Genomic DNA, 12,973 nt, shown 5'->3' with positions numbered 1-12,973 from the left:
TTTGAAGATGCTATATTGCTGGCTTTGAAGACAGAGGAAGGGGCCATGAGCCAAAGAATGCAGGTGGCCTCTAGAAATTGGAAAAGGCCAGGAAACAGATTCTTCCCTAGAGACTCCAGAAGGAATGCAGCCCTGCTGACATCTTGATTTTAATCCAGTGAGCCCCATTTTGGACTTCTGATTTCTATAACCGAAAGATGATAAATTTGTACTGTTTTAAGCCACTAAGTTTGTAGTAATTTGTTAAAACAGCCATGGGAAACTGATATGCTCTCTTACAATATCTTTGCATGAGGTTCAAATGCAATTATTTTCTGATACCTGTTTGAAGTGAGCTCTACCTTCCTGCTTCAGTGAGGAGAAGCTGCAAGGTTTGCTCTGGCATTCCCAATCCCTGGAAAGCTACACCCTGGAGGGGACAAGCCTTTCCCTGTGCATGGGGTTCCGATATACTCTTCTGAAATGGAGTCGAAAAAGCAGAATTCTATTATTTTTATCTTTAACTTTCCAGAAAGTATTATACCCTGCCCAGACTTTGACCTGGGGACAAAATGGAAATTGGAGAATTTCCTGTTTCTTTTTCAGTTCTTTTTTATCCTTTTCCATCTTTGTCAACTGGGCTAGCCCCTTCTGATTTTTGGGGAGTGGGGTGGGGAAGGAGAGGGAGAAAAGCAGGAGAAAGAAGCTTGGTGAGTGGGAGAAAGGCAAGACAAAGGAAATCATGAGAAGAGTGGTACTATGTTCATCAGTTTAGGCGTGGAATGAAGGTCAAGTTCTCTACAACTCTGACTGAATGCCTCCCCCACACTCTCTTGACTTTCACTTTCTTAGTCCGTGTGTGGCCACAAAGTTCTGGAAATCATTCAGATTCCTGCATTTTGACAGAATTTTCAAACAAGCAGTTCTTATGTTGAAAGACTCAAATCAGAGCATTGATACCATATGTGCCACCTGCCATACACACACACACACACACAAACACACACACGCACACACCTATGAGTTACACGGACAAGCTGAAGTTAAAACTGTTATCGACTGATGAGCCTGGTGGAATATATAAAGAGTGTTTCATTATTCACCTCCTATGCTGGAGAAATGCAAATGAATTCAAGTAAAAAGACACGTTCCAAGGAGCCGTACCAAGGCGTCGGGGTGCAGCTTGCTTATTACATTCACTTGCCTGTTGTTCATGCCATCCCCAATTTGCACCTGCAATTACCTCTTCACACCTGGGAGTGCACAGGTTTTGTTGATTCCATTTCAGGAATGCTCAACCTACGTGTTTCCCAGAATAAAGAGCCTTCTAGAGCTCTGAATTCTGATACCGAGGTGACAATTACTTGTGTTCTTGAATGTTTAAAAAAGAAAGTAGGAAAAGGGGGGAAAAGCCAAAGAAACAAAAGAATAAGTGGGAAAAGTCTCATACCCACCATCAAAGGAGCTAAATTCACAAGTCTGGGAACTTTCAGCCTTTGTTGCTTTTAAGTGTCAGTGAAATCAACCCCCACTAACAAGATACAGTCATTCCAGGACCCGCTCAACAGCTAGCAGCACAGACTGTGTCATTTTCTACAAAGGCGGCTGGAAATCATTTACACTGCAAGATGCTCTGTGGTGATAACAAGGTATTCAAAATGAGAACGAGTCTGAGATAATCTTCAAAAGGTTCCCAAGTGAAATCTGCCCCCACTCTCTAGAAGATTCCTCTGGAATAAAGCAGATGCAAACATATCACTTGAAGTTGTTGAGACTGATAGGATTTTCTGCACCTGTGCTTGAAGTTGGCTGTCTTTTTCTGGATGAGGTGAATTACATGAGATGAGGCTGAAATTCACCAGACATCGGAGGTCAAATAGTCTGATCATTTGCCAACCAAGAGCGAAGGAACCATACCTTTCAATAAGGCAGCGAATATTTCTTCATTTTGGCTTTCTTTACACATAGTTGAGTGTATTTTAGACCTGGAAGACCAACAGAAGCTCCAAATTGCAAAGATAAATGATAAACATAGCAAGTGCTTTCCTGTGGCCTCTGATTATATTGCCAATCTAAGAAGCAGCAGTGCGGTTCCAAGTTACAGAGTACTAGATTAAGACAATCAATGAGCGTGAGCCTTTACGAAAAATAAAAATCATTACAGATATTTAAAATGCATTTTTATTCATAAGAACAATGGTACAGAGGTACAGACTTAATCATACTGAACATGTGCTAAGCCCTCAACATGCAATTGCCCAGTGCAATGTTCTCCAAAATTCTATGAGGTGGTGACTATCGGTATCAATATTTCACAGATTAGGACACTGAGGCCTGAAGCACCCAAGTTCCTTTCCCAAGGACTCACTAGTATTAATGTTTAGAAAAAGTATCTGAATTCAGTCGGGTTGACTCCAGAAAACAAGCTCTTAGACCTACCGGCAACCTGTAAATATTATTCATGGAGAGAAGGGTAGTCTTAATAAGCTTTTCATCTTAGATCCAATATTTGATATTGACCTAATGCCATCTTTAAGACACCCGGATGTTGCAATGAGAAAAGTTAATTGAGAGAGGACCATTGAGAGAGATTCATTTTCATAACATGCAGTTATTTTCAAAATGTACTTTCTGAGTACTTGGTGTGTATAGAAGCATCCTTGATATTCCCCAAGCAATCTGAAGACTAGGTAATAATGTAATAAATTTATGCATGGGAATCTTAGCGGTTTCTCCATGGATCCATGGAGAAGGAAGACTCCAGCTAAAAATTTCCTGCATTTCACTCCGCTGAAAGATCAAGGAATGTGGAGTGACTCCAGGAAATCAGAGATCAGTTGACAAGCTCTATTTTCATATGGTTGTCTTTCAGAAGGAAGACATCAGGGTGAAACAAGGTATACCCAGAATTATTCCACTTCAGACTGGGCACCTCAATGGAAACTATTTCTCCAGGGCACATTTGTGCTGTGTCAGTTTTTCAGCTGAAGAAATATAGTTTCTGCTTTCCCTATTTACTTTCCCTATTTGCTGAAAGAGACTGTAAATTCACAGTAGCAGATGGCACCTTCTTAGAAACACGGTTATGCAGACCTGTAGAGCACAGAGGGACAGACGTAGGGAGACAAGACAAAATCAGTACGAAAATTCCATTTTAAAGGGACAGGTACAAATTTAGCACCAGTGTCTAGTTCTTCAAGTTTATAGGCATTTATTGAGTATCTACTTAGCAAAAGCACTGTGCTCTTGTTCGCTGCTGGTACAAAGGGAGAATTAAAAGATGAGGACGAGGAATTATTCTTTTCTGCAAGAAATACTTCTACATGTAAGATGGATGTATTGATCACTAACTCTCATATAAATGTAGTTGCTAAATAGTGGTACAACTATTGGTCAAGAAATAAGAGGGCACCATCTTGTCTGGTGGTTGCTGATAACAGTGGCAGTAGAGAGAAAAACAAGGAGTTGCACAGGGTTGATGTTTGTGTGGTTAAAGCACAAGATGTTTTCAGTGATTAAATGTGGAGGGGTTAGTTCAATTCGAGTGAGTTTGGTGATCTTGATGTTGGAGTTAATGTGGAGGAGCCATGTTCCAAATGCAAGTCACCGGCCTCAAAGGAAAACAGAAGAGGTATGGAAGACACATTGCAAGTTCATCATAAGAACGATGGGGGCCGTGAGCACTCTTTTCACACATGAAGCTCAGCACAAATATTATTCCACCCCAACATGATATTTGCTTACAATTGGAAAGTCAGAAATTAAAACATGAGCTGAAAAGACTTGCTGAAGTGCAAAGAATGAAGAGGCTTTAAGTCTTACTTTATATTTGATTGATTGATTGATTGATTCAACATTTCCTGCATGGCTGTGACCAGATATGGTGTTGGGCACTCGAGCTACAGAGGGAAGTAGCCCTAGTCTCACATTTCTTTACTCACTATTATAAAATAAGAGATAAGCAAATGTCTTCTATTGAGGACCTGCTAGGATGCAGGGTAATGGAGTTCAGCACTTTTGCTCTTGTTTCCCAAGGTCTTAAGAACTGAAGAGGAGCTAAGCTTTGTACATAACACCTAGAACATCTATTTGACAATTCCCCCAATTTAGAAGCCAACTTGGGTCTTTTGGCCCATTCTTTTCCCAACCATTTAAAATTCCATTTTTCTACCTTTCTTCCAAACCTTCCATCTGTAATGTAAGTTTGGGCTTTTCTCTTTTAAACCAGCTGGTTGGTTCTCACTTGGACTGGTTTAAGAAAGAAGTTTATCTTAAAAATTGGGGCTTCAAAATAGAACGTTGTCATGATAAATGGAGCACATGAAAATGTGTGCACGAAGGAGGGGGTGATCAAACCTCAAGTATTGCAAGGGGCACCTGGTGAAGACTTGGCTTTCACATCCTCTGTGATTCAGTATCTCCAAGTGCTCTGCATCCCCGCCCCCATCCTCTTCTGTTGCTCATCATAGCAGCTCTGTTTTCTATTTGGTGCATATTGATTTTTCAATAATAAGCAAGATTATTGGTTTAGCAACGTCCTGTGTCTCCCGTCTCTCAATGAGAGTACGTGGAGATTGTGCCCAGCTCTGCAAGGGCACTCGGACTGAGCACGGTATTCTTTGCATATGATCAAAGGAGGAGGGAGAATAATTTGTACTCTCCAAAGGGTGGTAACATACATGGTCCTCCCTTTCATGGGAACAGGGGCGTACACAGCGGAATGTCCTGGGAAGGCCAAGTTTGGCAGGCTCCCTGCCTGCTGACAGCAAAGGCATTTATGGCAGAACATCTTAGAAAGTTGGAACCTTGTGAAAAATGACTTCAGGAAGTCGTTTCAGGGAAATAGAAAGTCTTTGCTGACTCAACTTAGCAAATCCCAGATGGAGCACATCTCTTAAGCCAAAGTGTCAGGGATCTGGTAGCTGATAGTTTGAGCATATTCTTTTATCTCTAACAAACTGGAAACCGGATACCATTGCCTTTCCTCAAACCTGCTTTGAGGTTTCTTGTTTGGTCAGTAGCTATAATTGATTAATATCACTGTCATGTCCCTTCGTGGTGTGAACAGAGAGGATTTGGGATAACAGAATGTGTGAGGCAGAGGGGACCTAGAGATAATGCAGTTCCAATTCCTTACCTGGTAGATGGGTAAATAAGGCCAGACATATGCAATAACTTTCTGAAGGGCACAGTTAGTCAGGGACAGTGTGAGGATGAGAGGGCAGTCTTCCCATGTCCCAAGCAATGTGCCATCTGCAACATGACAAATCTCTACATAGCGTGGCACCTGGGATGCCCCTCAAGCCTGGGTTACTTCTCAGCTACCAAAGTGCGCTTAGTAAACCCATGGCTTCAGATCCTAAATTAACTGACTTCCAATAAATGAGTGAAACCTTCAAATTAGATTGATTTAATACCAGGTTAGATTATACTTCTAGAACAGCGTTATCCAATAGAAATAGAACGTGAGCCACATCTGTTATTTTACAATTTTTAATTGACCACATTTAAAAAAAGCGAAGAGAGATAAGTGAAATTAACTTAATACTATATTTGTAAAAAGCTTAGTATATCCCAAACATTACGATTTCAACAATATAATCAATATAAACCATTATTGATGAAGTACTGTACATTTTAAAGAATACTAAGTCTTTGGAATCTGGTGGTGTATTTTATTTCATAGCCACATGTGCCTAGTGGCTACCATATTGGACAACTTAGCTCTAGAGTCAATCCAATCCTCTTTTTGTGGTCTTCACTGAATTAAGCTTAGAGCGGAACTTCGAATGGTTTAATCTCTGAAGAAGATATTTTCTAAATCACAACCAAAAAATTCATGTGCTGTTTCCAAGAATGAGAAGCAGCCCAGAAGATGCAATTTAGAAACCAACATATTCAAATTTCTGGTACATTTTAATGGTTCTTTGGAACGAGGGGATAGCATATTGAAATTGGTACTTGAAAAATCTAAAGCAAACAGAAACTGTAGATGAGCCACCCTACAGAATTTATAGTGATTTTGGAACAAGCTGCTGCACTGCTTCTGAGTTGATGGCTATGATTCTTTCCCTCTGCTGAAATCGTCTCATGTTTTTGCTCTTTTCCTATTAGCCAGCTGATATGGTTCCAATCACCCTATTAACCTCCTCTAAGGCCGTGATGCTATAAATTCCTTGAGAGCATTGTCTGTAACATGATTTTTCTTCTCTAGGCAATATTCTACTTTCCTACGTAATAAATTTTTTTGATGGTAGAATTTCCCAAAGTTGAACAATAGATTTATATGTTACTGGTGGAGGGAAGGAGGGAAAGTTCATTCTCATTATAAAATTCCTGAAGATATTTCCTGAAGGTACCGGATTATGAGACCAAGAACTTTTAAGGCTGGTGGAATGTCAGGGTAGGGGGTAGGTAGGGCAGCTTTTAGTGCAGGCAGCCAAATAGCCTTGGTCAACCAGAGACTCTAAGCTCTTAAGGAGGCAGAAGCTACTCCATTGGTTCATGTGTGTATCTGTAGCACGTGGCACAATATTTGGTCATTTAGTAGCTTCCTAAAATGTTGATCATTAGATGAATAAAGGATTAAGGAAATCACGCTTCACATTTTCCTTTCCTTGCATCCTCTTGCCTCTTCTTGGTCTTCCTGTAGGGGTCAAGGAAGACAGGTTGGTAGACCCCTGAACCTTTAAAAGTTCACATGGGCATTTCAGGGGGTAGAGAAGGGTCTTTCTTTCTTCACTCCCTTATCAGGAACTGAAAGGAGCTTTGGCTGCTACCTCTGGCTTAGAAGGGGACCCCTGCTCCAGGGTTGCCTGTCTCTCTCTACTCCCCCGCCCACCCCTCCCTTATCCCACCTGGCCCCAAGAGATGGGAAGGAGGGAAGCGACGTAAGTTGGTGGTTGGTCTGTACATCCCAAGCCCCTTGGACACTGAAAGTTGGGACATTGTGTGTGTGTGTGTGTGTGTGTGTGTGTGTGTGTGTGTGTTTGTGTGTGTGTGTGTTTATGGGGTGTTGGAAAGTGGAAGAGAAGATGCTTTGATTCTCTCCTGTCACAAACACCTGCTGGCAATTAGGCCCTTTCCTCTATGGAAGCTTAGCTCTCCCCCCTGGACTCTCCTCCTTCCCATGCTACAGGGACCCTCCAGAAGGGCCATGGTGGTGAGCTAAAGTCTCCTATGTCAACTGACTTGGCAAGGCCAAATTGGCTAGAGAGAGGAGGCTTGGGCTTATCAATATTTAGTGCTCAAAATGTAGATCGTAAGAAAGTTGAAGATATCCCTATAGTTTTGGGGTGGGAAATAGATTGGATACCTCCTCCAGAGATTCTTTGGCCACTAGTATAATGTCCTCATGAAACACTGAGGTGTTTGGGTTTACTTGTTGGCGGGGGGGCTGGTCAGGGAGGAAGGGAGACAAGTTTAATTTTCATAACATTTGCTGAATGATTCAACAAATTTTGACAACTTATTCAGAGCCAGGGTGAGGTCCTTTTGAGAAGTGATTCAGGTCGGACAGAGATTAGACTAAGAGAGAAGATGGTCAGAATTGGTACCAGGGACCACCTGCTTTTGACCCTACTCCACCCTACATCACATCACATCACACACACACACATACACACACTGAGTCACAGGGCAAAGAGGGAGCTCTGGAGGAGAGGGGAGTTTTTCCCTAAAGGACGTAATAAAGTCCTGTCTTTTATAAGCCTCTGAGGCAGGCCTTGCTCAGTATTGTGGAGGCAACAAGGAAATACCCAGGTATTTGGCATCCAGAGCAGATGCCCAAACGTTAGATCAACTGCAAACAAATAAAAGCTAACTTCCTCCTAATGTTCGTCTCTGGAAAAAGGAGGTGAACTTCCTGCCAGAGGAGCTTTATAAACCTACCAGGCTGGCAGGCCTAGGCCAGCTCTTACTGTTATCTGGAACACTTGCCTCCTTCCCAGGCCTAGAAAATACACCTGACCCCAGAGCAGACTGACCACAACCAAGCCCCCTTGTGAGGAGAACTCTAGCTCCAATCACATGGTTTATTTGACCCCAATGCTTTGACATCCTTGTCTCTGGCCCCACTGATGCCAGGGCACTTGCATACACTTGCTTTCAGGGGCTCCAGAGGTCACTCACAGGCTGGACCAGGAAATCCCTATGCCAAGGTCCATCATGGGCAGTCCACCGCCTCTCAAGGAAGCTGCATGTAGTGGACTGCCCTCCTGATGAGCTCTGTGCCTCTGAGTTCCTCCTACATGCTTTTCCCTGGGTCAGTAATTGCTGCTATCAGAAGCTTCCTCAGCTCTGGTCAGTTTCCTGGACATCAGTGTGGGCCAATCAGACCCCAAAACCAGAAGACCACATAGGAAGTACTATTAGATCTTTCTCAAGAACACTTCCTGTCTAGATTTCTTTCTGCCCTGGGTATGGAGTAGTGCTTTCCTACCTGCAGAGTGACTGGAAATCCTTGATCGTAGCTTTGCTCTTCTAGCCTTGCCCAGAGACCACACCATAGATTTTCCCTGGTTGTCAGCTCACCAAGTCTGTCCCTAGTTCACTCCCAAGAGGCACTAAGACACCTTAAATATACAAATGCAATACACTTGCTACAAGAAAACAAAGAGCAGGGTCAAGTCATTAGGTCAGATCCCTGACTCATTTTATTTTAATCAAGTGAATGAATCATCCTGCTAAACATCTGTGGGGCTGGAAAAATGTAGCTGTTGAAAATTGTAGGGTGGGTAGGAGTACTTAAGCAGTGGTGGGTAAGATGTGGGTGGAAGTTCAGAGGCAGCGTCCATCTGGATTCTCCGATTGACCTGCATGTTCATTATCTATCCACAGACTACTCAAATGACCAGCAATAATAGCCCTGGAACCATGATTAAAAGACTGCATGAATCAACTACAAAAAGAAAAAAAAAGAAGAAGAAGAGAGAATGGCAGAAGCGTTAAAGTTCTCAGGCTGGGTCATTTATAGCAGGAGGCATGAGTCGTATGGTGGCAGGCCAGTCTCTGGTGGGTGTCTATTATTTTATTCATGCATTTTTTTGGCAATAAAGTCACATTCAATATGAAGATAACTGCTGACTAGGAACTTATGACAAACTTTAAAAATTTTACCAACTGCTTCAGCATTCTCTTTCAGAAAACTCTTAGAAGTTCTGTAAGGAGAGATGCATACATTAGGGTAAGGTTTAAACCGTCTCCAGCCTGTAAGTTAGGCTAAAAACATAGACGTTCATGACTGTTTTCCCCTCTGTTCACCAAAAATTCACTTGTCAAACAAGACAAAGATCTGAATTTATCATTGTACTAAATTAAACGAACTGGAAGCCACAACTCAGCATATGTCTATCTCTCTCGTGAAAATAGTTATGGATCTTTAAAGCAAGATGGATGTTTGCGTTTTTAAAAAAAAAGAATAGATGCCTAGAAAGATTAACAAATGAGTTTCTAATTAGTCCCCTGTGATAGACTTATTTCCCACAAGGGCTGGTCAGTATCTCTTTCTTGGGCAGCCACAGGTGGCACCCACAAAGTTTCAGCTGCCCATCTTGCAATGCCACCAGCTCCTGCCCAGCTTCAGGCAGGTTGAGAAGCAGATCCACCTCCTCTTCTAGCTGAATACTCCTAACTTCCATTCTAACCCATGGCATCACCTTTACACTGCAAAGATGGTACCTTTGTTTCCTACAAAATAACCAGGCATTCTACTTAGTCCCTAGCTCCCAGTAAATCTTATTTGAAAGTTTACTGGATGGGAGATATTTGCTGGGAAAATACTGCATCTCCTATGCCATGTGATTTTCACGTTCACGTTTGACATTGTCAAGCAGGAAACAAATTTTAACGTGCCACCATGTTAAAGTGACGACGTGGCCTAAGGTCTCGAGATGACAACAACGTAAGAGGGAAGACTGTAAACCACATCTTCTCTAAACCACATCTGTGCTATACTTCTCACTACAGGTGGAGTTTGAGTGTGAAAATCTTGTTACTGTACTGGCTATGACCACCACAGCATCATTAAAGTCAAAGAATTCATCTGAGTACTTACCTTTTGAGGAATGTGTATGTTTCTCATGGATTTACAAATTAGACGCTTTATTTCATTTTAGGCTAATAGTACTGGTACAAATATAGCCTTCATTTATTGACCTTCTGTATAAACATATTGCAAATAAAACATAAATCCATTTTTTGACTTATCCAGTGGGTTTATTGCCAAAGGTATTAGAAAGGCCTTTTTATAAATTTTTTCATGCATTTGGACTCAAGGAGGAACATTTTATTAGGGTTCTAAGGCTGTCTGCATTCTACAAAGCCTCGGCAACTTGAAGAGCTCCGTTTTAATCCCCCAAGCCCCCTCTTTGACGAGCCCCATCTAGCCTCCGACTTTTGGGAGAAGAGAGATTGCCCACTGAAAGTTTTCCTGAATGCTGGAACAGAGGAAAACTTCTCCCACCCCACTCCATCTCGAAAACAGGACACGAGTAGCTTTTCATCTCTATGGCTTCTTCCTCCTAACAGAAATAGAAACTCTTTAATTCAATAGAAACTCTTTAATTAAATCTTGGAGAGGTGTGACACCTGAGTGTCACCACATACCACGTCATCGATTTTGGAGAGAAGTATTTAGAGGAGGTTGAGAGGGAAAGAAAGAAGCCCCGAACTGCTTTTTTTCCCCCTGATTTAATAAAGTCTCTTAGCCTCCTGAGCCCACTGTGGTTTTCTTGAATTGCACAGCTGTTGCACAGCTGGCAACAACCTAGATCAATGCTGATCTTTGGCCAAAATGTAATGAAGGACTCAGTAGAGTGGAAAGTTAGTGCAGAGTCACTGGTGCCATCTGGGGTGTATTCTTCCCCGTGGAAGGCGAGAAACCCAAAGAAGATGTACTGGACCTTAAAAGGAAAAAAAAAATCTTCAAACAATTGGCTTTGGAAACGGACACATAACAAAATTCACCAGAAGCTACTGTGTTTCTCATCTTTCATCCAACAGCACGGAGATAGATTCCCTTTGGAGGATTTTGGGTTGGAAGCACATGCTGGGGCTCTAAGGGGCAGAGTAAGGACCTGCGTTTTATTTTGCAGCTCCCACCTCGCCCCACCTGGACTGATGCTGGAGGGCAGAGGGTAGGGAAGAGGGAAGGGGGAGAGGGCTTAGAGAATTCTAGTCTGTCTTTTAGCATTTTCATTCTTTTGCTTGTTGGAAACAGCAAAATCTCCTCCAAATCCTCAGGTTCCTTTCTTTCCTTTATCTTTTATCAGGGGCTGAAAAGGATCGTTAAAGTTGATAGGAAGCAAATACATATTGGACTGATTTCAGCAGCGAGGGTTGATGAACAGAGTACCACCCCACTGTCCCCCAGCTCCCTTTTCCACGTCTGAATTGTTCTAGTCTTTTTATTTTTTAATATAATATGGGGCTCTATCTAGCAAAAATGGAAATAAGTGACAAATTATTAAATGTTTTAGTTTCTTAGTGAAAGTTTACATACAGACTCAAGTATTAAGTAGTTGTTATTACCTACCACAGTATATATGGATGAGATATATTTGACAAATTATGGGCCACAATGTTTTATGAAAAGCTCTGAATTCACCTACTTCAGGCAAAGACATCAAGTCAATCTACCTGGGAAATAAGAGGCTGTCATTCTGGACCTGTTGTAGCTGCCAACCCACAGCTTGTGACCTTTCCAAAGTGACTTGATGACTTGCTGCTGTGGTTTGCCCAGTAGAAAGAAACGTGCAGCCCTGCCTTCCTTTCCCACCCCCATCAGAGGGTAGGAGGTGCAGGAAACTGAGCTGGTACGTTTCCTCCTCAGCCAGCCATTCCAGCCAAGAATCCCTCCATGGCTCTTCCCCCTGTTTCAGGCCAGCCCATCCTCCACACAGCAGCTCCCCATTTTAAGAGCCTCAGATTAACTGAACAGGTATCTCTGGGGATGGAATCAAGACATCTGTATTAAACAAAAAAATTCCTCCAGATGATTCTAATGAATAGTCAGCTCAAGTAACTATTACTTCAACTGAATCTTATGAACTTGACTTATTTCATGCTCTGGCTAATAGATTCTGACTGCTTTCTCTGCCTTTACTAAATTTTCTGCCCGTGATTTCTGACCTTCTTTTTTTCCCTTTCTACCGGAACAGATTTTTGGTCTTAGGCCCTGCTGTCGATCCTGTTCTGTTGACTCCTGCGCTAGGCAATTTTGGTTGCCTGCTTCCCAAGCATCCATCTCCTTCTCCCACCAACATCCTCTGGCTTCTCTTTGGGGAATTCAGCCACCCCCTCTTGCCTTTGAGTTTGGTTGAAATTGTCCCCACCTCTAGTTCTAGAAGTGGTACCTGACGGGCTTAAAGCCATAAGCTTTTTATTTCCTCCTTGGGCATAGTGATTAGCTCAGGAATGGGCATAGCAGAGACAGAGACAGGGGGAGGGATTTCTCAGGTGTTAGGGACACCTGTGAGAGAAAAGTTTGTCCTCATTTTATTGGAGATACTGGAAGGCATGCTTTTTTTTCCTGGTAGATGTGACAAAGAAGGAAGCACCCCAAGACCTGCTGGCCACCATCTTGCAACTACAAAGGAGGGGTCTACCAAGAACGAATTCAACACTGAGGAAGCAAGGCTGACAAGGACAGAGAAAGGAACTGTGTCCTGGTTACATTGTTGGAGCTGCTGTTCAGTGAAGAGAGTGTTGAAATAGTTCAAACTAACAGATGATGAAGCTCCAAACCAAAGCAGTAGCAGTGAGAGAGATTAAAGGGGTAGATATTACGGGATGTGAACGTGAGAAAGAGAGTCATCGACGATGCAGGGGGAAAAGATCAGTTCTTGGAGTAAGGTCTCTAACATGGTAGAAGTGAATGGGGTCCCAGGTATGGGTAGAAGGCTAAATCTTGGGCAAGGAAAGATGTATTTTTTTTGCTGGAAAGGTATACTGCTACTAAAATGAGAGAGGAAAGGAAAGAATGGGCACCTAGGTA

This window comes from Balaenoptera musculus, chromosome 14 (genome assembly GCF_009873245.2).
Source record: "Balaenoptera musculus isolate JJ_BM4_2016_0621 chromosome 14, mBalMus1.pri.v3, whole genome shotgun sequence".
In the NCBI taxonomy this organism is placed as follows: domain Eukaryota; kingdom Metazoa; phylum Chordata; class Mammalia; order Artiodactyla; family Balaenopteridae; genus Balaenoptera; species Balaenoptera musculus.
Note: the sequence above shows the minus strand (reverse complement) of the source record.